This window comes from Oryza glaberrima, chromosome 8 (genome assembly GCF_000147395.1).
Source record: "Oryza glaberrima chromosome 8, OglaRS2, whole genome shotgun sequence".
In the NCBI taxonomy this organism is placed as follows: Eukaryota; Viridiplantae; Streptophyta; class Magnoliopsida; order Poales; family Poaceae; genus Oryza; species Oryza glaberrima.
In genome coordinates this window covers 6,639,008-6,665,113 of record NC_068333.1, presented here as the reverse complement: position 1 = coordinate 6,665,113, position 26,106 = coordinate 6,639,008, and the positions used below count along the sequence as shown (strand labels likewise).

At 40.6% G+C, this 26,106-nt stretch overlaps 1 long non-coding RNA gene across 3 annotated transcripts; it reads right to left on the bottom strand.

Moving 5' to 3' along the window:
• Positions 1–9,830: 9,830 nt before the first annotated feature.
• On the bottom strand, positions 9,831–13,939 carry LOC127783327 (uncharacterized). Of its 3 annotated transcripts, none has more exons than XR_008019281.1 (5): positions 13,687–13,939; positions 12,889–13,067; positions 12,150–12,804; positions 10,742–11,017; positions 9,831–10,495 (listed from the first exon to the last, which is right to left on the bottom strand). It is a non-coding gene; the product is annotated as an uncharacterized LOC127783327 (long non-coding RNA). The 3 variants fall into 3 exon arrangements; XR_008019282.1 differs by having other exon boundaries at positions 12,150–12,793; XR_008019280.1 differs by having other exon boundaries at positions 9,833–10,495; positions 12,150–12,774; positions 13,687–13,937.
• Between the last annotated feature and the right edge of the window lie 12,167 nt (positions 13,940–26,106).

Sequence of the window (26,106 nt, the reverse complement as noted above, 5' to 3'; positions counted from 1 at the left end):
TGGCAGCATGTATGGGAATGGATAGCACTAGCTAGCTGGGCCCCCCGTGACAGGCACGGGCTCCAGGAAGAGACCAGCCGACGTTCACGGGTTCTCCATATGGCATTGGGTATACCTGTCCCTTGTTCCAGACGTTACTACTGTCTAGTGCTGTCTGTGACAGGTTTGTTTGGCAAATGGAATTTTTCGGCAGATCAGCCGGTTGCCCGTGCACCTTCACCGCGCCCAATTGCGAAAATGCATGTGATTCTTGCGAGGTTTGGTTGGTGCGACACGCACATCCTGAGACTGAGAGGCCGGGTTTCTGTGCATGTCCGTCAGGCCGTCTGCTGGTGTTGACCTACCAACCGTCCCCAAGTTCGGTTCGGTATATACGTGTGCGTCCGGGAAGGCTATAGCCATTGATCACTGATTCCTTGGATATATTGTTCCGTATATATATCTGAATTGAGAGAAATCAATGCCCATGTTCGGCACACATTGTCTAGCTAGCCATGCATCACAAAATTGTTAATTTTGTGCATGTTTTGTTTCCATTTTGAAAAAGAAAGGAAAGTATAAATGCGCGTCAGGTTCAGGTTCTTGACCCGGCCGCGGTGTAGTTGGCGGCGCATACATGCAGCGCAGCGCTAAAGTTTAGAGCGATCGAGCCCATGTGCTGTGGGACGCGTTGTCCCCCGAACATGCTTACGCTCCGCGCGCCGGTGGACGCGGCGCGGCGCGGTGTATGCAGCGAAGCGAGGAAACAGCCTGTACGTGTGCCATGCTGCTGCTGCTGCTACTGTACGCGTACGCGCGTCGCCGCCGCACTACTGTCTCTCGCCCGCGCGGGGGGCTACGGTTGGTGAGGCCGTTGAAAACGCGCGCGCACCGCATCGTGTACCTAACCGATTTTCCACTACAAAATCAAAAGCGAGAGACGAGCTAGCTAGCTAGCTAGCTGCATGATCATATCAATGCACACCGCACTTGTATCATTGCCCGCGGTTTAATTTCCAGCGCAGACTGCAAATTAAACGGCTAAATTCGGCCAAAAGGGAGTCACTCTTTGGTCGGTCCACCAAATTCCACAATAGTCCCGATTCATTAAAAACCGGAACTAAAAACGATTTTTAATCCCGGTTAAAAAAATTTTGATCTTTACCAACCGGGACCAAAAATAAAACCACCCGCGCGCGGAACAGAGTCTCGATCTTATCGTTCCATCCCCTTCCTCTCTCTCTACTCCCTAGCTCTCATAAACAGCAACCTTAGATCGGATCTGGCATTATGCCACAGAGTCTTCTCCTCTCCCCTTTCTCCTTCCCCTCTCCTCCTCCTCCTCCTCTACCAGAGCGTGCCCGGGCGGCGGCGGCGCTGGCGGTGGGCCACGGGCGGCGGCTGGCGGCTGGCCGCGGGCGGTAGGGAGCGTGGCCGCGGGCGGCAGGGAGCGCGGCGGGCCGCGGGCCGCGGGCGATGGCAGGGAGCGCGGCCGTAGGCGGCGGCTGGCGGCGGGCCGCGGGCGGCAGGGAGCGCAGCGATGGCGGGAGCTGGTGGCCGGCGGCGCCCTCTCCTCTGCCGGAGGGGGGGAGGCGGCAGCGGAAGCACAATTTTCTTTTTTTTTCCGAATGTTTGATACATTTGGATCTAAGAACTTGTGATTCATTGGATCTGTGATGTATATGATGTGTGATGTATTTTTTTAAGAATTTGAGTTGTAGATTTTAGAGAATTTGTGATGTGAATGATTCATTGATTTGGGGATGATACTTTGATTTTGGGATATTTGGGATATTTGGGAGATTTGGGAAGGAGCCACTATTTGGAAAGAAACAATAAAAATAAAAAGAAGAAAAAAATGGTAACCAACCGGGACTGTGCTGCTATCTTTAGTCCCGGTTATTTCAACCGGGACTAAAGATAGTGATCTTTAGTTCCAGATTCATAGTCCCGTTTGAAAATCCGGGACTATAAAGGAGTTACCAACCGAGACTACAAACCATCTCTCCACTTGTATCACTGCCCACGGTTTAATTTCCAGCGCAGACTGCAAATTAAACGGCTAAATTCGGCCAAAAGGGAGCAGCTAGCTTTTAGTACGTTTTTTAAACATTTATATATAGATGTTCCTTTAAAATATTAAATATATCTATTTATCAAGTTTATAATAATTAAAATTTCATTAATGTTTTCTCGTTTTACATACTTCAACTTAATCTTTATCTTTCATCAGTTTCATATAAAGGGCAAAACGAGCTAAGATAGCAATATGTGCATGCATCATATCGCAACCACTTTCCCATGTAGCTCTCGATCGCTAGATCATCACCAACTAACAGGAAATAATTAAATGGACAGCACCAAAGCTAAGCTCCAACATAACAACCCTGCATTATATATGCATGTGTGTACATGTACTCTCTGTGTACTGCCTGCCACCAGGAAGATCATTCAATCAGAGATTTTTGTGCCTAATCATTGGGCTTCTTCCATAATGCCTGATTGCCTATACTAGCTGGTTGCTATTAGCTCCATGCTGTATGTGCGTATATGTCCATAAAGATCAATCTATAGCACAACTCCTGCACTAATCGCTTTTTGGATAGGTAAACACGTACTGCATTCAAACCTATACGAGAAGTATATGTATAGTACACATTACTGCCAAATTGGCCATAGCACATGGGTCATCTTTGCAGCTGTTGTCCAGGTTAGTTTTGAAGATGCATGGAACATTCCAACGACCTTAAGTTATACTTCCTCCCTTTCACAATGTAAGTCATTCTAGCATTTTTCATATTTATATTAATATTAATGAATATATATATATATATATATATATATATATATATGTCTAGATTCATTAATATCAATATGAATGTGGAAAATACTAGAATGACTTATATTATGAAACGGAGGGAGTACTATATTTTGTTTGGCCAAGTACTCTATGCACCGTCACAAATGAATGTTATATATGTCAGCCTTTTCATTCTTTGACCACTAATATAATCCTTGATGGAAGCTGCAAAGTCTTGATTTGTAGCGTCCAAAATTTATCCGGCCAAAACTTGATTTCTAAGGGTTATAGCCACTCAGACTAAGGCTGAGTTTGGTGGTGAGGTTAAGGTGGGATTTTTCGCCGTACGTAAAATGACACAAATCATTAGCGTATAATTAATTAAGTATTATAAACATGAAAAATATGTTTATTTTATTTTTTTAAAAGGAACTTCTATACAATTGTTTTACCGAAAACATACTGTTTAATAATTTAGAAAGTACTAACAAGAAAGGATAAATAAAGTTGACACCTCTAAACTCACTATCAAACGGGGTCCAAGACATGTATTTGATTGGAACACCAAAAATACAACAAAGAGTATTAATGAGAAACACCATAATCATATTTCTTCCCACTACTAATTTGTCCGATAATTGCAAGGAAACAAGTATTTGTGGGAGGGGAGGGAGGAATCAAGTGTACATCTATGCAAAGTTATATACTGGCTACCCCGGAGTAATAATGTTGGATTTGTCTTGCAATATATGTATATCGCTGTATAACTAATATATGATTCCCATTATTTCCATGTGTATTACAATTAGAGTCTATATATATCCTCAAGATTTTGCATTACAAATTTTGGATAATCATCTAAAACGCACTACTAGAAAAAAAGCATTTTTCCCGACGTGAGGGTCTTATTTTCGCAAGCGGACATGACCCTTAGAGCCAAATGACCGCCTACAAAAATATAAATCGAGGTGAAATTTGATGTCCGCCTACGAAAATAGACTTGGGATAGGAGTAGATTCACCTCACCACTCACGGCCGGCAAGCTTATCCATTCATCCCCTCACCTCTCCCGGCGGCGGTGGTGGCGAGGAGGGTCAAGGCGGCGCGGCTCCCGGCCCCTCCCTCCCAAATCTGGCCGGAGGGGGGCGGGGGGAGAGCGGTGGCCGGCGGCTCCTGGCACCTCCCCTCCCCGATCTGGCCGGAGGGGGGCGGGGGGGGGGGGGAGCAAGGCGGCGGGTGGTGGCGGCGAGGAGGGTCGAGGCGGCGACGCGGCCATGGCGGCGAGGGGGGTTGAGGCGGCGGCGGCGGCTCCTGGCCGCCCCTCCCTCCTAGATCTGGCGGAGGGGGGCGTGCCACGGCTGTGCGGCGGCGGACGACGGCTGGGCGGCGGCCGTGATTTCTTGAATGTTTTTATTTGCTTTCTTTGCTAGAATTGATTCGGTGATTTTGGATGAACTGTGGATGAATTGATTCGGTGATTTTTTGATGAATTGAATGGATTGGATGGGGAATGGGTGGGAACTGGATTGGAAATGGGAAGCTATCGCCGGAAACGGCGGTGACTGCCCATTTTTTTTAGCGCTCGAAGTTATTTTCGCAGGCAGACCTGTTGCGCGCCTACGAAAATCAACTATTTTCGCAGGCATTGAGGTGCAGGCGGATGGCTTGTCCGCCTGCGAAAATATGATTGGGCTGCCTGGGAAAAGACTTTTTCTAGTAGTGACGACCCCTGTTTTTTTGGACGACAAGGAATCAGCAATTATTTGCCGAGGTTATCCATGGGGTAAACCATATATATCTCTTATTTCTGGCTGGTTTTAAAGTCCAGATATATAGTTTTAGCCTTATTTTGTTCTTCAATTATACAAATCTGCTTTATATATTCCCCTGTTCCTTAAAGAAAAGAATTCACAATCATGCAGATGTGCTTTAGTTTGTTCATCAATGCCTCTTCCAATTCAGATGGAATTGATGCCAACTCTCAGTTGTATTTTCTATACACTTTACAAGGGCGATTCCATCCTAATTTTTCCACGTGGTTGTTCCTGTGGTAGATTAGATTTGACGCTCGCAGTGGCAGAGCTTGAGCCAATTTCAAGAGGGGGCCAAATAACTACTATATTGAACGGTACTAAATAATTGAGTTTTCAACATGTAACTAGTGGAAAAAAATATTTGCACGATATGTTAAGAAAAAAATTCATGTTATACCTAGTATTATTACAAGTATTAAAGAAAAAAAAGCCACACAAAACTGAAAAAGAAGAAGTAAAAGAGTGGACAAGCACTGCAAAAAGAGAGAAAAAAATAGACCGGAAAGAGTGAGCTTTGAATGATTCGAACTCTCAACCTCCATATTATATTTTACAAAAAAGAAAAGAAATACAAAAGCTTAAAAACTTCCATGTTGTATAAGAAGGCCATATAAAAATGGATTTGCTATAAATGTGTCGCCAGATTTTCTAAGAAAAAACAGTCGAATTGTTGCCCGTACGATATTCATCGAGATTCGTGTCAGTGCAAAGGAAAAAAGTTCAGGCGCAGTGGTGGGGGAGTCGAACTCTGGTCTTCTAGGTTATAGACATAGCGACTAACTAGGGCTGTCAAAATAGCTCGAGGCTTGCGAGCAGCTGAGATTGGCTCGTCCTAGGCTCGATTCGAGCTCGGCTCGAGCTTCAAATGAGCCAAACCCGAGCTTGGGCAAAAGCTCGCGAGCTTTACCGAGCCGAGCTCGAGCTTCTACCGACCCTGGCCGAGCTTATACACACTGTGTATAGTTCATATTGCATGTTCACCTTATTAATATAATAAACTAACAGATAAATATATATTAGTATCAATTTACACAATAAATTAGTATGTGTTAGCACAATATATTTATTTTAATCATTTTCTACTCTTTTATTAGTGTGATTAAATAGAAAATAATTATACTTATCAAAAAATTATCATTAAAATATATATTATACTACCTATGGCCGAGCTCGGTAGCCGAGCTCGAGCCGAGCTAGTTCGAGCTCGAACCGAGCTTGCCTCAAAGCTCGAAGGTGGAATAGGCTCAGCTCGAGCTTGTGTCGAGCTCGAGCTTAGGCAGACGAGCTCGAGCGAGCTTGTTGACAGCCCTACGACTAACCAACTGAGTGTAGTAGGATTAATAATTTCAATGCCAAAATTAAGTTAAAATTCATTCACGAGGTACTTACAGTACTTATGCCATACTTACATATCACTTACATACCACTTACACTACACTTACAACATAATTACATACCACTTACACTACAGTTACAATATAATTACATACCACTTACATTACTAGTTATAGAATAATTACATTGTAATTTTTATGTGTTATTAATCATATGGTTTAAAAAATAAAATATGTACTAGTCCCTAATTAATCGTAAAAGGGTGTACGTAGTTGGAGGTCCACTCAGTCATTAGGTATGGATTAGCAGTAGAGAAATCCGACTGCGTTTGGGTTTGTTTTATGGTGAATGATTTGTAGATAGTCCCTATAAAAATTTTCATATTTTTTTAGACTTCTAATGAGATAATTAAATTGTAAATCTTGTATGTGCATAAGGATATTTTTAGGTATTTTTGAAAAGAATGCCTAACCCAATACCGTATTATAGAACAATTGATAAAAAAAGTCGCTAATATATTATAGAAAGAGATAATGTCAGTGGCAAATTATTGAATTCAAACAAATTCAGTAGTATAAAATAGATTTTCTCATTTATATATATCGGTCTAATCTTTTGAATGCGCTACTCATATGAATAAGGGGGCGTATGCGTATTCGTAGGGCTGAGTAACACATGAGTGTCTATGAACATCTACACTTGTACTCCCTCCTATGGTCAAACCTGACACTGTCTTCAAAACTAATCTTTGACTTATAATTTATCATATACTATAAAGTTTACTATAACAAAATTATAATCATCTTATAGTAAATTTAAATGTCTATCTAATGATATTAATTTTAGCAAATAAAATTTAATTTATATTACAATAATTGTTGGTTAAATGTTTTTAAAGTTGCATCTTGAAATATGTGCATGCTTATATTATGGGATGGGGGAAGTACTGTCTTTCGAGGAAAAAAACCATAATATCAGAGCAAGAGGGTCCTCCCGTTGACCTTGATCTTTCTCTTACTCAAATAAAATTTGAAAAATTAATTAAAAGTGCAGTGGCTCTAATGTCTCATTAAGGTTGGCTCTAGGGAAGTCGGAGGAGAGAGCACTCATCTTGAGATGGGCTTACTACTTATATGCTTTCAGCAGTTATCCTTTCCATACTTGGTTACCCAGCGTTTACCGTAGGCACGATAATTGGTACACCAAAAGTGCGTCCTTCCCGGTCCTCTCGTACTAGGACAATAATGCACATAGATGCAGGGAGTCCATCGTACCTCTTAATGCACAATTAACCAAACAAGAGCATGGGTACCAACATGTTGAGGGATCCACCGGATCATGACCATTCGATCAACTGTGATACATATGAGTATATGACGACCAGACAACCCGGAGTCATGCGTGTAACCACGTAGACATGGCCCCATGAACAATTTCTTTTTCTCCGAATAAATCACCCAAATCAAGCACCGAACAATTTCTTTTCTCCTCAGTGCTGCATGGAGCCCTTATAGTCCTTCCAAACAAATCACCGAAATCTGACAAAAAAAAAGGACTAAGAAATATAAATTATAATTTCTTTTTTCTAAAATCTTACAGGAAATGATAAACCAATTAACTTATGGACTCGATCCCAAAAATGTGAAACTGAAACTTTCAATTAAGAGAGCAACAAATTCCAATAAATAAATACAATTTGGATGGAGACTGCTTAATTATACATGTACAGCATGACAGGCCTCCCTCCAAATTAAACTAGCACGACTATTTCGTGATTTATAGTGCCTGCTAATTGCCATCGCTGATCGCTGTCAGTACTGTAGCAGCAAGCAAAGCAAAGATGTGTTTGGTGTGCCGTGCACCTCTCCATCTCCATCTCGATGCTGCTCGATCGGAAGGCTATCCTGAATGATGGATAGTCCTAATTGTTTGGATAGGTTTCTCCACGTCGACTTTCACTTGCTTCCACGCTGGTGGGGCAGGATGTACGACACTAGGACACTAGCTGAAAAAAAGGGCACAAATCCTTTGGAATTATAGGGCATAATTTTATAATTTCTGTATGGCTCAGATCGTTTCTTTTGAAAATTCATTAAACTCCTATGCAGCACTAACTTTTTTGTTTGAAAGAAAAAGGAAATTTTTTACTGGTATTAAACAATTACATCGAGATAATACACGGTTATTTTAAGACCACTCTTAACCTAAGTATCACTGAATGCATAGTTTCGTTAAAAAAAACCACGCCTACTTTGGAAAGGGTTTCTATGAGAGAGTTTAACTGATTTGCGTGAAAATTCTACAAATTACTGCAAAAAGATTTTAGTTTTTTCTACGACTAGCATATTGCCCCTAAGTTGCAACGGATTTTAATTGAAGAAAATTATGATCAACACATTATTATCATCATTTTTCCTTCATAAATCATTTCTTAATTTCTTATATATATTTGTTACTAACATGTGATGCTCTAGACCCTCACACTGTTCTTTTTTCTTTTAATAAAATGTAATGAATTGATAGTAGAGGTTGGTTGACATGTGGACCCTTTGGTCCTATTGTCAATTTTTTTTTTCAAATAGTAGAGAGTTGGTGGTGCGAGCTATGGTAGATTCACCACTCACCACCATCACTACTCTCTTTTATAAGAGTAAAAATAATTTTATATTAACGAGCAAGGTACCACTTTCGAGTACACCTCCTCTTTCACGTAGAAATGTGAAGCTTGCCCTATATGTGGACACCGTGCTAGTACCAGAGCATCTCCAAGAGTTCCGTATGGCCGTATACATGTGGCTCCTAAATCTTAACTTTAGGAATTAAGTCACAATCTAGGCCTTCAATAAAATACCCATAAGCTCTCTAAATTTTTACTCACGCTTAATATCGACGCCTTACCGAGCCAAATATTGGGCACGTATCGGCACTCCTGGTGTCGAATCAGCCACTATCATTCGATCCGCTTGGTAGCAATTAATGATCTCTCCCTCACAACGAAAAAAAGAAAAGCAGAAACAATTAAAAGGAGGACTCACTCAAATTTAGGATTACTGTTGGGGCAGAGGGTGATTTGTTGGTCTAATTCTTTTCAAGGATGGCCTAAATCAAGAATTTCGAGTGTCAAATTTTAGTATACTCTTAAAGATGCTCTAAGATAAGATTACACACAAAGTTACATCCATGCATTGATCTCTTTTTCCTTGTTGATTTGATTTTAGGACGCGGCATAATTTTAAAATTTCGATGTGAATTGTAAAATTATGTGACATTTCCATGCAGGGCTAAGTATGTAGTTTCTTTTATAAGAGTAAGCCTCTTTTTGAACAGAGTATATTTGTAGGATTCCTACAAGAATTGAACTAATTTTCCATGAAATTTCTTTTTTTGAAAAGACGTTCTTGTGTTTCAAAGGAATACTAATTTATTGTTCCACTTCAAAATTTTGTTTCAGAAGGTATTGCCGAGGTCTACGATAATAAATTTAGGGAAAAATCCAAATAACGCACCTTTTCAATCCCCCATACAACTTACTCTCTCCGTTTCACAATGTAAATCATTCTAGCATTTCTCATATTCATATTGATGTTAATATCTCTAGATTCATTAACATCAATATGAATGTGACAAATGTTAGAATGACTTGCATTGTGAAACAGGGAAAGTAGTTTTGTAATTTCCCTCCTCTATCTAGTTTTTAGTGATTCTCATCGCACTCCTTAGCGATTTCTCTAGCATATGGTGAGCAAATTAAGACCCTATGTTCTCTCTTATTGGACATAAGATTTGATACGCCTTATCTAATAATATGAGGTCATTGTCATGTTTTATCGCCGTGTCTTTGGTGAAATTAAAGCATGCAAAAGCGAAAACAAAATGAAAAGTAGCTTTGGTGTCAAGAGGCAACTTAGTGGGAGACCCATGAGGCATGAGAAATTGCTGAAAACTGGATAGAGGTGAAAAGTTGAAAGAGAAAATGAACTAGTGTGGAGTGTTTTGTACCAAAATAATTTGTAGGGGAGATTAGAAATATGAGCGACTTTTAGAGGTATTTGGAATTTCCCCATAATTTTAGAGGCAATCGGTACCACTTCATGTTTTATGATTAGTATAAATTCTCCCATCTGTGGACACATCAAACCGTACACATGCCACGTGGCTAAGATAAGATTAGGTGCAAATTAAACTACATCCATGCATCTCTCTTCCTTTGTTCCCATGCTGATTCGATTTTGAGCTGATCTTGATCGGTAGTTCAAGGGTTTCTACCACGAGTGGGGTCCACATGTCGGGATCACCTTGGGCACGCACCCAACGGAATGTGGGCCCCAAAAGTGGCAGTTGGAACAATTGCTGGCCGTGGCCCATGAGCTGAAAGGCACTGGTAACGGAAAACACCGGTCCAATCTAGAGGGCTCCTGTGCTGACACGTGGAAAAATGAACGGTCAGGATTGCCTGCATCTCCATCGTCTTGGCTTTCCAAATACCAGGAAAAAAATGATTTTTTAATGTGGGTCCAGAGAAAAGTTGGAGGCTGAGGCTGGTTTCATCGATTTGTGTTGTGTCCATCTGAACAGAGAAAAGAAAAGGATAGTATGAGTAATGTTTATACATCAAATAAAATTTCAAAAAACCATGAATGAAAAAAGGAACCAGTCATAAATAAAACAATCTATTCCTGCTGATATATTAGGGATGCCCATCACGAATAAATCTTCTGAAATATCTAATCTGATATGGAAGTTCTATCTACTCCATTTAATTACTCTGGAAAAGGGAAAAGACAAGATGGAACAGAAGTGGAGAATGGCATACCTTGCTGCATGCATACACATTGCAAAATATTTGAGAATAATGAGGTAGTTTTCCAAACAATATTGCAATGTAACTTGAAAGGTGCCGACTGGGTACCAAGATGGGCATCCTAGACAAGCAGGTTCAGAGACAACAAAGAGAGAGAACACTCTTCTTGCATGATGCCATTCTCCTTCTACCAAATAAGACTGTCCAGTAATGACTCTTTGCAATGACTCTTCAGGTCTAAATAGAGAGGTTCCCCTCTGCCGTCCAAGGTGCAGATAAACACATTAACTGCAACATAGGAGGTCAATAAGACAACATTAGTGTAAATGACAAGCATTTCTTTGGTGTACAAGAAAACCAGAGGGAGACTAGTAGCAACACAGGTAAATGTTAGATGGCATAGAAAATTACTCTGTAAGGGTCTTAACTGTATCTAGCATCTGATGTTCAAAAGGAGGAAACCTCATCATATCATATCGTATGGGAACTAAAAGATCCACTACATAAAAGCAGTGACATGAGAGACCCATAAACACTACAGGGAGCACTACGTGAAGTTATGACATCAGAGGAATTATTCATGGAAGCAATGGCGTCAATCTCAACAAGAACTGCTTGCAAATTTACATAATATGAGAGCAATTTAAGCCCAACTAATTGAAGTGCAGAACAAAGTTTGGCTGCAGAATTGGCGCTAGACAAGATGGTAGAGGCTATATAGCATTAGGAAACTGTAAAATTAAAAGACATGGGGAGGACATATCTAGCTAACTAGGGATTAATTGTAGAAATGGCTGAAATTAGCAAATGAGACGTCAAAGCTGAATAATAAGGTTCTGCATGGGCAATCAAGACAAAATTTTAACCTCTAAAGTAAAATGTTGGTCATAGTCAAGTAGTGATTTCACTCAAAGCAAAGACAAATTAAGCATAATCAGTTAAATATTGCTGTTTGAGCACATCCCATGCTTTCTTTCAGAATACCATCTGAGTTCTCATAAGAAATTTTGCACCAAATTTCTTGGAACTGATTCTGACAAATGAGGAAACAAACAACGAATTGTGAAGGAAGTATTACCAGCTCATGCTTCAAAACAAATGGAACACTGAAAAGTTGGGGAAGGACGAAAATTGTCAGTCCTCCCCACCAGTTTGTTTTGGGGGAAAAAAAAAACTTGCCACCGATCATTTGAGTCAGCTAGAAAAATCAAGAAAAAATGTCTTCTGGTGACAAATTTCTGCTTTTTTAATTTGTTTCTTTCTTACGAAAAGAATCAGTCAGCCATACCAAAAGGTTTCAAAAGGATGTTGGAGACATTTTCCCTTTCCCAATTTGCATGTCCTATCTGAATGAAACTAATTTATGCAGTACACCAGACCTAGCAAAAATATTGCTCCAATCAGCTACAGCTAAAATTACCAGTAGTCAGGTTTGAGCACCCATGTTGCACCATTTGTGCATCTTTACAACACTGCTATTTCCTTCAACAGATTCTGAAACTGCGCCACATCGCTGCACAGAATGCAGTTCTTGAAATGTTCAGTTATTGCTTGCAGAGCTGGCTCAAGACTGAAGGTGCACATTGGCGAATTAGGACTGAGACTGAATAATAATGTTCCTAGTAGAAGAGCTTGATGCATGGCCTTTCTATGATGAACTTGGTGTGTGATTGGAAGCCAGTCCCAGGTTGAGCTGATGTTCCAGATCCTCTTTATCTTTTTCTTTGTAGCGAATTGCAAAGGGATGTTCAAGTGCATCTGAAGCAGCTCCTCACATTCCAGGTATCCTAACTAAAAGTTTGCCAGACTTTGGCCCTGCTATTCGAAGTTTGTGATGGCTGAGAAGAGCTAATTAAACCAGTGCCTATTGAGGTGTTGACTTAAACTTCAAGAACACAGAGGATGGTGCCCTGGCACACCAGCTCTTCCAGTCCAAGTAGCAACAGAAAAACTATCATGACTTCTGATTGGAGTCAAGCTTCAACTGCCGTTTGTGCCACCTGTTAAGCTTCTGCTTCTAGGTACAGCTTCTGGCCATCGTTAGCCTGCATTATGACATCATGACTAATTGCAGTCTGAGAAAATTAGGAAAAAAATCATTTTCAGAAACAAAAACTGTGACAAATTATTTGCGTTAGGGATCAGAAATTAGTGCTTACATGAATCCAGAGCATCAGAAAAAATATGCAGAATGTCGGATTCTTCGTTCATGCCGGGATGTATTTTTTCCCCATGCCATGCCTGGATGAGTTTGGTTCAGCCTCAGGGGTCGTCTGCACATACATGATCTTGTCGCTAGTCATTTGGAACCTTGATATTCACATCTTCAGACAATTGGCTGAAAATATTGGAGGTTTCAGTCAAACATTTACTGAAATTATTGGATGATCAGTCTATATACTATCACATGGAGTATGTTGTATATGGAGGAGTGTTACGAAGTAATCGAACTATTTTGCAATTGGTTCAATTATCCCATGAGTGAGTAGCAATGAGTTCAACAGGGGAAAAAATAAATCTAATGTTACAAATTTCAAAAAGCCAAGCGCTAGTGTCTAGCGCTGCCTCCACCGAGAGACCCGACTGTGTGCCTCTATAGGGCATCTTTTCGGCAGGGGGTCGCCTGCCGTGGGGGGATCTTTTCACTGCTCCATTTTTTTTTTTTTTTTTGCAGCTGGCCGGCAGGGGGTCGCCTGCCGTGCCCCAAAGTAGGGGATCTTTTCACTGCTTTTTTTTTTTTGCAGCTGAAACGGTAGGGAGGATACACGCCCTACCGCTGCCCATTGCAGTCGGGGTGGGTGTCTCTGGGGTGGCGATGGAATAGAATCAAATCGAGCTAATAAACAGGTCGTGTTGTCTCAGAATCGGCGATATGGTACAAAACTAATTGCCGGATGGATTCAATCGGAGCCAAAGAACAGCGCGCATATCGACCTAGGAGTAGAAGCGAAGCATACCTGCTCTCCACGGAAGCCCGGCGGCGAGGGGCGCCGTCGATCTAAGCCGGTACAGAATCTTCGCGCCGCCGATGCCGGCATGCCGCGGAGACTACACCGGAGATCCACATCCTCCTGGAGCTTCGACGGCGCGTCCGCAGCCTGCTGCTCGCCGCCGGAGCCGGAATTGGGGAAGCGGCGGCGTCGGGGGAGAAGAGGAAGCGACAAGGTGAGGGGGCGATCGAGGGTTCCCATCGTCCATCGTCCCATCGAATCACAAGTGTCGATGTAAGCCACGGGCTGGGCTTCTCTCTTCACGCCTGGGCATCAAGCCCAAGCTGCTGCAGGCCCAGTCCACGCCTCTTTTTTTTCTTTTCTTTTTTTTTCTAAAGGATTTTTGTTTGTGCTCAAATTGGTAATGCGGTTGTTTGGTTTTAGCACGCGGTTACAAGTTGAAGGGATTTGATGCTATTTTCAACCTTGCCAAATTTTGGTAAAGTTGCTAAAAAAATTAGATACATTTAGTTTACTGCCAAATTTTGAAAATCCTACCAAAATTTTAGCAATATTTTTTTAGCATAAAAGTGAACAGGCCCGAAATAAGTAAGCCAAGACTATATTGATTTGTTCACGAAGGCATGTAGCCTGCCCAAAAATTTGGCAGAGGACAATAGAATCAGTACTTCTCAGGAAATGTTTGCATATCTACCGATGATAGACTTTGTCATCTATCGATACATCTATCTACATTCACTCATTCACTCATTCTTTTATTCCTCATAGAACGGTCTGGATCATCTCTGTGTAAATCCAACGCTCAGGATCATCCCTCTCAACCGCACCCTCCTCTCCGCGCCCTTTCTCTCGCTCTCACACGCCGCCGCCCCTCCCCAACCGCGCGCCCCTCCCCAACCCTAATCACTCCCTCTCACGCGGCGCCACCGCCGTCGCCGCCGCCCTCGACTGCCGCCACTCGCCGCCCCTTCCCAACCCTAATCTCTCCCTCTCACGCGGCGCCACCACCGTCGCCGCCGCCCTCGACAGCCGCCGCTCCGCCGTCGTCGCATCCGTCGTCTCGCCGCCACCGATCCCCCCCCGCCGGCTCGCCATCAACCGATCCTCATCGACGTCGTCGCATCTGTCGTCGTCTTGGATTCACGTCGCCGCCACCGATCCCCACCGACGGATCACCCTCCACCGATCCCCGCCAGGATTCACGTCGCCGCCAACGCCTTCCATCGCCTGGTCGCTGCCGACACCTTCCGCCTAGATCTGCTCCTCGACGCCACCGATCCCCGCCGCCAGCTCGCCCTCAACCGATCCCCATCGCCGCCGTCGAGCCGCCGGCTCGCCCTCGCCATTGTCTCCCCGCAGGTCAGTCTCGCGCCGCCGCCACTCGCATCTCCTCACCCTTGCGTTTCCCAACCTTCTCCTCATCATCTCCCCGCCCGGCGTCATTGTATACAATAACTCTTATTCATCTTTTGATTATCATGAATGACACTATTTGATTCGAGACTTGCTACTTTATATGCTGACATTGTGGCCTTTTAGATCTTTATTGCATAACCCTGTGAGTTTAATATGAGCTATATTATCATGTATACTTTTAAGTTTTTAAAGCCTATGCTCACAGTCACACTAGAGAGTACCATGTGGTTACTGTATGTCGCTTATGTGCAGAACATAGATCTAAAATTGTGTTCTATTTTGATTTATTCTCATTTTCAAGTTTCTATAATGGTTTGACAAGGACGTTCTTCACTGAATATAATCATATTTTGGTGCATACTGAATTGTGTTGATGTTTATTGCATGATCTTCACTACTCCCTCTTATTCATCTTTTGATAATGATGAATGATTGGAGATACAATGCAAAACATTTGATAGATAATACAATGAATATACATGATATAAATTAAACTCACTGTCATTCATCTTTTGATTATCATGAATGACATTCTGCCTGAGATAGCCAATTTTATGACACTCTTCTTAATTCATAAAATTGCCTTGAACCTCTTGATGGGTGGCTATCAAAGCTCTATCAGGGTTGTTATCAGGGTTGAACTTTAATGGTTGATATGCCCTTTCTGTAAGTTGTTCAGTGGTCCTTGCAAAAGAAACAAATGCTCATTGCTGGCTAGATTAGTTTCTAGAAATTCGATCTGGACCAGGTATGTCCAACAGAATGAGATATGTTACTAATCTATATCCATAACAACTGAGGTCAGGGGTTTATGATTTTTTTTCTCCATGTGATACTATATATTTGCTGTACAACTTTTATAAGTGAGCAAGCTCGACCAGATTAAGTGATGGATAATGCTCTGTTCTGATGCATTATAGTACAGGAGACTAGCTAATAATTGTGAGTTCTTTGAGAAAATAGCTCCATGTAGTTCAGATGGGATACTCTTTTGTGATGGCAGATCTTTTAATTCTTGAGTGCTTATTAGGAATAGAACTATATTTTTAGATGAAAGATGAAGGCTCAAAATTCAATAATTCAGAGATGCAGACCTTCCTTTTTATCTCTAACAAAATACTGGTGTGAAAAATGCAAATTCTTTAAACATTTTTTATTGTTTCACATATCCGTGCTAAGACGACCTGCACATGTTTTTGGCATAATGTAGGTGCTGATCTGATGATGCACTGAGAACAAACTGAAGGTGCTGATACAGTGCATTACCTGTTTCTGATCTGATGATGTCTGGGCCACTGACCTTAAACATCAATTTCTTCGGTTAGTTTTTCTCTGGCATAACTGACATTTTAGTTCGTTTGATCTAACTAAATTTGGAGGCAAAACCGACACCCATGCACAAAAATAAATACATTAATTTAAAAGAGTATATGAGAGAACATCATAGTTTCCAGTGTGTTGCTTTCTTATGAAAAAAAATACACATATATGAATAATCTGATTTCTGACATAATGCATTTTTCTTAAATTTAGGGTATAGCCGATGAGGTGTACCTCGCCAAGGACTACATCCACGTCATTGCCTGGGTGTCCACCTCGCTGATCTCATTCGCGTAGCCGTAACTCCATTGGCAAGCCTCGCCAATCTGGTCCGCCGACACGCCGCCAGGACTCCATCCCCTGCCTCGTCGATCTGCTCCGCCGCCGAGCTGCGGGCTCCTGCACCGACGCACTTCGCCCCCGATCTCTGCCTCGATCGTCTCCGCACTGTCGGATCAACGTCGACGTCGCCCGCTTGGCCAGTCTTCTCAGCGGCACCAGCTATCTCCGCCAACGTGTCGCTGTCTCCTCAATAAAAGCGTTGTTGTCCCCTCTGCTGGAAGCTCCACCGCCATTTTTGTTGGATAATGCTGTGAGGGTTGATGCGGCCAATATTAAAGGTAACTATTTTCCAATATACAGGGTTGAGGTTAGCATCATATGTATGTAATTTATCTAAATGTCCGAGCTTTATTGTCGATGGGTTGAGACTTGATCTTTTTAACCTAAATACCTGGTCTCTGTTGGAGTGTTGTATAACAATTAATTAAGAACAATGATTCACCCAGGCATGACTGCAAATTTTGTTAGTACAACATTAGTGGTTTGTCAGAACTTCAGTCATATTCAACATTTTGACAGCATATAGATATGTTCGGAGTAGCGTGTAGTGTCTGAATTTACGACAGTACACATGTAGATAGTACCACATATTTGTAGGCTTCGGCATGGTATTTAACCCATCAAAATCTTGCTGCTCATTCCATACCTTGCTGCTCATGAACTGCTCGATTTGAGATGATGTTAGTGATCAGGTCCCAGATTTGAGATGATGTTCTTTTCCAGTGCATTTATTAGTTCTATGCATTCTTTTTCAAATAATGTGTGATTTTTCAGAATAAATAATTTGTGCTTATTTCAGAATGAAAATAAAAAAATGACAGTTGTTTCTAATATTTACTGGGCCATCTGAAATTTACAACCCTGAAGTTTACATTGTTATAGTCCCTTGATGCTATAATTTGCTTCTTATACGAGTGCTTAAGTGAATTTATTATTAGACAGTACATTTAATTTCAGAATGTACAGTATCATTCTATAATTTTATTGGATTTTTCATTTCTAACAACTGAAACTCATTTGATGATCAGTGGTTAAGCTCGAGTGTTTTTTCCCCTCTAGGATTGACTGATATGTGTTAATTGTTTGTTATATGCTATTTTCACTGGTTAGTTAACGGATCTTTTTTTACGATTATAATCCAGCCCTTAAATTTAAAGTTTTTCTTATTTCTTAAATTTTGTATCAATTTACACCTTTTTAGGTCTTGATACTGTTTGCTCTCAATGCTTTTACACATAATTTGCATGAAAAGAACCATGACTGACTATGCTAATTTCTATCAGAAAGTGACGACTGTTGAGCTTGTTGCGTGCCATACATTAAAATGGGAAATTTGGGGGAAGCAATAGACAAGTTGCTCTGCTGTGTACAAATGAACCAGTTAAATGTAGGAATGATGGAAAGATTTGGGAAATATGACGAGGTTCTTCAACATGGATGGCCGTGTGCCATGGGATAATTGGAACTCGTTCAGCTGTGCTACTGGTAAGCGGCTGAGCGCAGGATAAGGCATATGCAGCTATACGTTCATTGCGAGACAAAGACAAAGGTACTATGACATATTACTTTTCACAAGTTAAGACATCTGTTTTATCTTCTTCATGCATCACATTTGCTGATAAATGAGTTATCTGAAGCACTAGCAAAAAAAACATGCTCTATCTGACTTTGTTACTATCATATGTTAAAGAAAATGGTGATCGTTTTAGAGAAGGAATATATTCGTGTGGGAATTTCAGCTATTGGTAGACTATTTTAAAGACAAATATTGGCTCGCTCCATTGCTTGACATGAACAACTGACTGGTGTATGAATGATAAACATTTTCCAGTCATATTTTTTTACCGATGTATGTGTTCCAATAGATGCAACTTGTGAAATCAAAATTTTTCAGTGTTTACATGTTCGTCTACTGATTTTCATTCTGGCTTGTAAGATACTACTACTAGATATTTTGTGTTTTCCCTTACGAGTTCCACCTCCACTTATGGCCAGTTACTTATACTTATTTTTCTTTATTTGTCTCAAAACAGATCAGTGTGTTATAAGTTTCAATTAAACTAAATTGGAGAGATAGTGTGAAATGCAGGGAAGGGAACAAGGGGGTGTCGTTTAGACACTAATGCTCTTTATTGGAAATCTCTGTTGATCCTAAAGAATGGTGATATGTACGTTTGACTCGGTGCTTATTTATTGGCATGGCTTTGAACAAGTGAAATTTGATCAAGATTCTATAGTGATCAGAATATGGGAGATATGCTATGAAGGGATGACATGCGAGTTATTTGTGTCCAATTTACACATGGTTTTATCTATCTTGAGTTTTTTTTTCCAGATTTTAGGATGTAATAATGTGAAATGGAGGAAACCGTGTACTATTGCTTGCTCATAGCATTTATTATTTGCATGTCATTTGGCTCACAACTATGTTGGATAGTTTTTATTTTGTGCAACATTAGTTTGATGTAGAGACTCCCGATGTGAAGAAAAACGTTTCTGGACTAAATTTCTTGTGCACCTGTTATGAACTATGGAATGATTACAATTAACATGTCATTTGCATTTCATCGAAATATAGTCGTAGCGTTAGCACGGGCATATTACTAGTATCTCCTAGTTTTCCCAGTTTTCCATGAACATTCCCTAGCCTACTCAACAGATGATTTAATCTGGTATGGTTATTAGACACAAATGAAAATTTGCAGAGAAATTTACTACTGAAATAAAATCACGTATAAACCGGAAATTAATAAATAGCAAGGCTTTACATTTGGGTATGATCCAAACCATTCATCTGCCAGGTCATCTGTCACTAGCATCCAATCGAAACTCGGCAAGTCGATTAGAAATTTTGCAAGAATCCTAGCATAAATGTCTCTAAAACCCAGGCCATCTTGCTTCTTTGCCTTTTTCAGTTTATCCCAACTGATCCAATGCGTTTTTTTTCTGCTTCTCTTGCTGGATCCACCAATACCTAGAAATGAGAGTGCTTACCTGGTCACCTTTGTCAAATCAAAATATGCCATGGTGTAGATAGGGATAGCTTGAGCATCTTTGATCATAATCTCCTTTCACCTGTGAATTCTTTGCCAGACTCTTATCTGTTAGATACTCAAGAGCTTCAGCTCTAGATTTTCTAATATACATTGGAAGCCCCAGATATTTCTCATTTTGTGTTTCCTTTGTTATGTGCAACATTTGCATCACCTCACTTCTCTTCTGATCCCTAGTGTTCTTGCTAAAAATTACAGCCGACTCATTGTTATTTATCATTTGCCCAGAAGACAGCTCATATAATTGGAGAATTCCTTTCAATTGCGTTTGCATCCTCCCTGTTTGCACGAATCAGAATTAAAGAATCATCGGCAACAGCAGGTGAGAGATGCTTGGTGCTCCTGGGCAAATTTTAACCCTGCCAATTCTTCCTTCATTCTCTGCCTTCAGTAATACAGCAGAAAGCCTTCAGCACAGAGCAACAAATATGGTGATAATGGATCACCTTGCCTCAATCCAAATGGTTCTCCTCGTATACAGTAAACAACCAAGTCCAGCTATATTTCCATAAGAAAAACATCAGGATACCAATTAGCAAACAACATTTACCACATATTTAGCAGTAGTTGACAAATACCTAGCACTGATTCCCCGCAAAAAAAAAAAAAAAAAAAAAAAAAAAAAAAAAAAAAAAAAAAAAACCCTAGCACTGATGTTCGAAGAAGGATAGCATAGTATATGGGAATTAAAAATTCACTACTTCTGCATAAGAGCAAAGACCCGAAACAAAAATACTAAGGATCGATTTATGGAGGCAATTATATCAACAGCCTGGACAGGTACTGCATGTAATTGGAAGTGCAATTCATAACCATTACATAATCGATTTATGAGAGAAATTCAAGCCCAACTGATTGAGGTGCAGAGCAAAATGTTTGCTAAAGAATTGACGCTACATGTGAAAGCTGTAAAATACAAACATGGAGAATTTTTTTTTCCCATTTTAGATAAACATGGAGAAGACTTATGTAGGCAGGGATGAACTGTACAAAATGGTTGAAACAAACAAACGAAATGTCAAAATTGAATAATAAGTTCCTGCATGGGCAATCAGAAAAATGAAATTAAAATGCTGGTACTAGTCAGATAATGTATGCCTAATATCAAGTCCAAGTGTTGAGTTCAGTTACTTCTTGCTATCTCAAAGCAAATAACAAATTAAGAATGATCAGTTAATCATTCTGTTGTCATACCTTTTTCACGTGTACACTCTATACCAGGTTCCCATAACAAACTTTGCACCAAATTTGTTGGGGCTCATAATCTGACAAATGAGAAAGAACGAATTGTGAAGGAAGTATTACCAGGACATGCTTCAATACATATATGGCAATGAAAGTTGGGAAAGAACGAATTGTTGCAGTCCTCTAGTCAATACCAAATGTTTGTATTCCAGTATGTACAACATGTCAACTACATGTTCTTGTTTCAGATTTGTTTCTTTCCTACAAAAGAACCAGCTAGCCATACCAGAAGGTTTTAAAAAGACATGGGAGACATTTCCCATAAATCAAATTTGCATGTCTTATCTGAATGAAATTAACGTTTGCTGTATGCTATACTAACCAAACATTGCTATGGTCAGCTTCAGCTAAAATTATTGGCAGTTATTCTTCAGCATCCATGTTTCAGCTTTTAAGCCTCTTTGCGACAGTGCTATTTCCTCCAGCATATTTATGTACTCTGAGAAAATTAAAAAAGGACAGTCATTTTTACAAACAAAAATCGAGGAAAATCATTTGACTTAAGGATCAGAAATTATTGCTTACATGAATCCCTGAGCAACATAAAAGACTCTTCAAAATGCTGGATTCTTCATCTACCTAATCAGAACTATGCTGCTATGGTCTATTTTTTCCGTTTCCATGCCTGGACAAATTCAGTTCAGTCTCAGGCTCTCAGCGGTTGTCTGCAACTCTGCACATACCTGATCTTGCTGCTTTGCAACCTTGGTAATCACATCTTCAGACAATCGGCTGAAAATATTGGATGTTCCAGCCAAATCTTTACTGTCATAGACTTGCAGCGTGAAAAATTCATCATGTCTCTAGCTTTAAAAGATCTCCTCAGGTGTAGCTCGCTGAATTCTCTGTGCACTTCGCAAGCCTAACCCGCAGAGAATTTAATCTGTTAAGTATGGTAATATGATAATTCAGATACAAACGCACATTTTACAGAAAAAAATACTATTAAAAATAGAATTATATATAAGCCAAAAATTCGGTGATTAAATGACAAGGCATTACTTATACTATGCTAACCATAGTATCTGCAGAGTACGATACAAAATTATTCATGTGCCAAGTCATCTCTGACAGGTATCTAGTGGAAACTTGGAAATGCAGTCGGTTAGAAGTTTTGCGTCTTAAGGCCAAATTGCTAGCAGTAAGGGCATATCAAAACAGCAATGTATCTCCTCTCCTCTCCTACCCTATCTTTAATGTTTTAAGACTTTATTTAAGCTTCTCTTGGCTTAAGACAAGGAATTGAAAAACGATTCAACAGAAAAAAGAATTTCATTCAAATTCACCTTATTTAAGCTTCTCTTGGCATAAGACAAGGAATTAAAAAAAAGCTAAGCGCTAGTGTCTAGCGCTGCCTCCACCAGAGGCCCGACTGCATGTATATGCCGTATTTGACAACTTACCGTTGCCGTATTGACATCTTAACGTGGATGCAGCTAACCGGCAGGGGGTCGCCTGCCGTGCCCCATAACGGGAGGGGATCTTTTCACTGCTCCTTTTCTTTTTTTTTTTTACAGCCATTATTATAACCGGAAGGGGATACACGCCCAGCCGATGCCCACATTTGGGATCTTTTCGCTGTATTCGGTCGGGGTGGGTGCCCCTGGGGAGGCGATGGAGTAGAGTCGAACCGACCTTATAAAGAGGTCGCGCTTGATCAGAATCGGCGATGTGGGATAAAACGAGTTACTAGGATCGATCGGCGCCGAAGCGCGGCGCACGGACCGAGCTAGGAGTAGAGGCAGGCGGGCATACCTGGCCCCATCGAAAACCGGCGGCGAGGGCGCCGTCGATCTGGCCGGAGCTGAAGTTTCCCGTTGCCGTCGCCGACGCCGCCGAGACTACGCCCGCCGGATCGAGAGCCGGCTGCTCGCCATTGGACGTCGGGAAGCGACGCCCTCGACGGAGGTCGGGAGGGGATCGATGAAGTATGAGGCCCAGTTCGCATCTGGGCTGCTTTTTTTTTTTTCAAAACAACGGTTCATGGTTATTCATTTATGCTTTTCTTTTTCTGTTTGACTTGTGATCTGTTAAGAGTGCACATCGCTCCTTCCATTAAAAAAAAACTATTTGTGACTTGTAATCAGAGGATGTGTCATATTTAGAATTAAATTTTAAAAAACTGTTCATTGAAATTTGTTTAGAATATTTGAGATGCACAATTTTTTACGAAAATATACTGTTGATCTTGTACAACCGTTGTGCGAAAATGATGTGGGCGTAACGTCGCGGGTGGTCACACAGTAAAAGTGTGAGAGACCGCGCGGTCTTATGGAACGAAAGTGAACCAAACAGCGATACCGGTGTCATGCCGATTTAATTAGTAATTAGTTATCCTGATTAGTCGATTAACTAATTATTAATTAGTCGCTAATTAGGATAATTAATCACTTTTATTATTAGTTAATAGTTAATTAGGTAGTTAATCACTAATCAAATGGAGCCGTTAGACGGTGTCGCTGATTGGTTCAGCGAGACTGTTCCGTTCCGCGAGACCGCGCAATATTGTCCACGACGTCACGTCCATGTCATTTTCGCGTAATGGTTGTGCGAGATCGATGGTATATTTCTACAAAAGAAAAAAAAAACTTGGATGAACAGTATATTTTCAAATTTAATTCGTCATATTTATACTAGGTTTTTTACATGATGGAGAGGTTATGTTGTATGGAGTAATGGAATAATGCTACATTCATCTTGAAATATAAATTATAAATATATTTTAACTAAATTTAGACAAGCGCTCATCAAGATTCCAAGTTAGAGATATTTTAGTGGTATGGATATCACCACTAGCATTGTTTTCAAATGTGTTAGGCACCTTCGGCTTAGTTCTTTTTTAGAACATTAGCCCATAATTTTTCTCTCAAACCTTGCTATACATATGATTTTTGCCTCATCCAAATAGTTTTGATCATGAGTTGACTTGTACTAATATATTGACATGTAATTCTTTTGTGTGTTTGTGAAAAAGAGTTGACTTATAATTTTCTTTGGGCTGCATTCCAACCTATGTTTGGAATAAACTGATATGTTCCACACGAAACAAGGTAGGAGGTTATTAGTGAATAATTAATTAGATATTAACAATTATAAAATTGAAAAATGAGTATATTTCATTTTTTAAAATAAACTTATATGTAAAAAGGTTTTGCAAACACACACCATTTAATAATTTGGAAAACGTGATCACGACAAATGATAGAATTGCAAAAGCTAAACGAACTTTCGAACTGAGCCTATATTGCCCTTATTTCATACTTATATGCTAGCCTATTTGGGAAAACAAAATTCTCAATGCGAAAAAAACACTCATTTGCAAAATAAACAAAGATGATAGAATTATTTGATCACAAATTTGACAACTGAAATTTAAATTTTTAAATAAATTTCAGACCAAAATTGATGGAATGCAGACAATATTGCCACCAAAAGATCACCAATTGACGGCGATCTGCGAGGCCGTGCGGTTCACGGAGCGCGTCTGTGGGAGGAGAGGCGGGCCTCACGGGTGCGGCGGGTGGTGAAGAGCTCGGAGGCGCTCGTCATGGCGGGTGGGGGAGGGTGTGGCACACTTGGCGCGGTGGCGATGGTGCGAGACTGCGAGCTCCTGTCTCCTACCGGACGCAGCGATGGCGAGGGCACAGCCATGGAAGCCTCAGCGCGGAGATGGCGGCGACGGTGGGGGTACGGCGCAGAGATGGCGTCCCTCCCCCTCCCTCTCCTCCTCGTCCTTGGCCTCTTCGTTTCTTTTGTCGAATCTGGGAGACGGTGGCGGCAGGGACTGGGGCTCGAGGGAGATGATGGCAGATCCAGGAGGACGACAATAACGACGGTGGCGTGGTAATTGAGTTCAGCCTGATCCGCGCTAATGTGTTTGATTCGTTACCTCGTGATGTGATATTGCTGCTAATCCATGGGGATTAATTAGGTTTCTTGGGATCAAATTCGTGAGCTCTAGATTAAATTTGGTCTTTTTCGTGCTGTTTTTGGTTGTCTCGTTGATTAATTGATTTGGGGGATTGGATAGCAGATCAGATTAGAAATCGGATTCGGTGAGAAAAATAGCGCCGGATAAATCGAATAACGCGGTGGTGACGGACGAAACAACGCTGGTGAAAAGATGTGACGATTGGAAAAATATCAATCTTTTAATTACTTAAGATTAAGACTTAAGATATTATTCACTTATCTGTATGCCTGCTAGATAATATTCTCAAAGTGAAACTAATTAGATGAGCCAATTATGCAAGGTCTGCAAGAGCTGTTGATTAGATGTTTTTTTGAGTAATAAATAAAAGCGAATCTGAATAGTGGTTACAGATATTTGCATTAGTACTTTGATTAGCTGACCGCAATTTGCATATGATTTCAAATAAATTGAACTTTGTTTTATATGACATGTAACATGATGGTGCAAAGTTGCTGAAGAGCACCTAACGAAGTTCAGCACTGCGATTTGTTTAAGTTGTTATGTTGTTTTAGTTTTTTCATAGTTGGAGCATCACTTAAGAAACCTTCTGCCATCAGTTTTGTGAACACCTTTGATATTTATATTTACATGTTTGTCAGTTTGACATTCTAATTGTAAATACATATTTGTCTATTCTGCCTTCTAGCTTAATAGAAATTCCTCTTGATTAATGTTTTATCTAACACAAAATATTTCACGCAGCTGAGCATTTTGGGCTGCCCACGGTTAACTTTGGATGGCCTTATTTCCAATCTCAAGTCATTTAATACGAATGCGGTGTTTGGAATTAAGCACCTCAGAGTTGGAACACTCTTCAGTTTACGGAAGGAGCAGTACGAAGAGTTATTATCCTTGTTGAATACCGACAAGACACAGGAGGTGCATAACCGGGGGCCAAAGATTCCTTCATGCTAATCAGTTTTTATCAGATTGCAATGATGGATAGATATGCTCCTGATATTGAGATGTGATCTATTTGTCAGAACTACAAACTTGTTTATGATTGCCGAGATGAAGGATGTGATGATAGAGGCCGAGTTTAGTTCCAAATTTTTTCTTCATACTTTCAACTTTTCT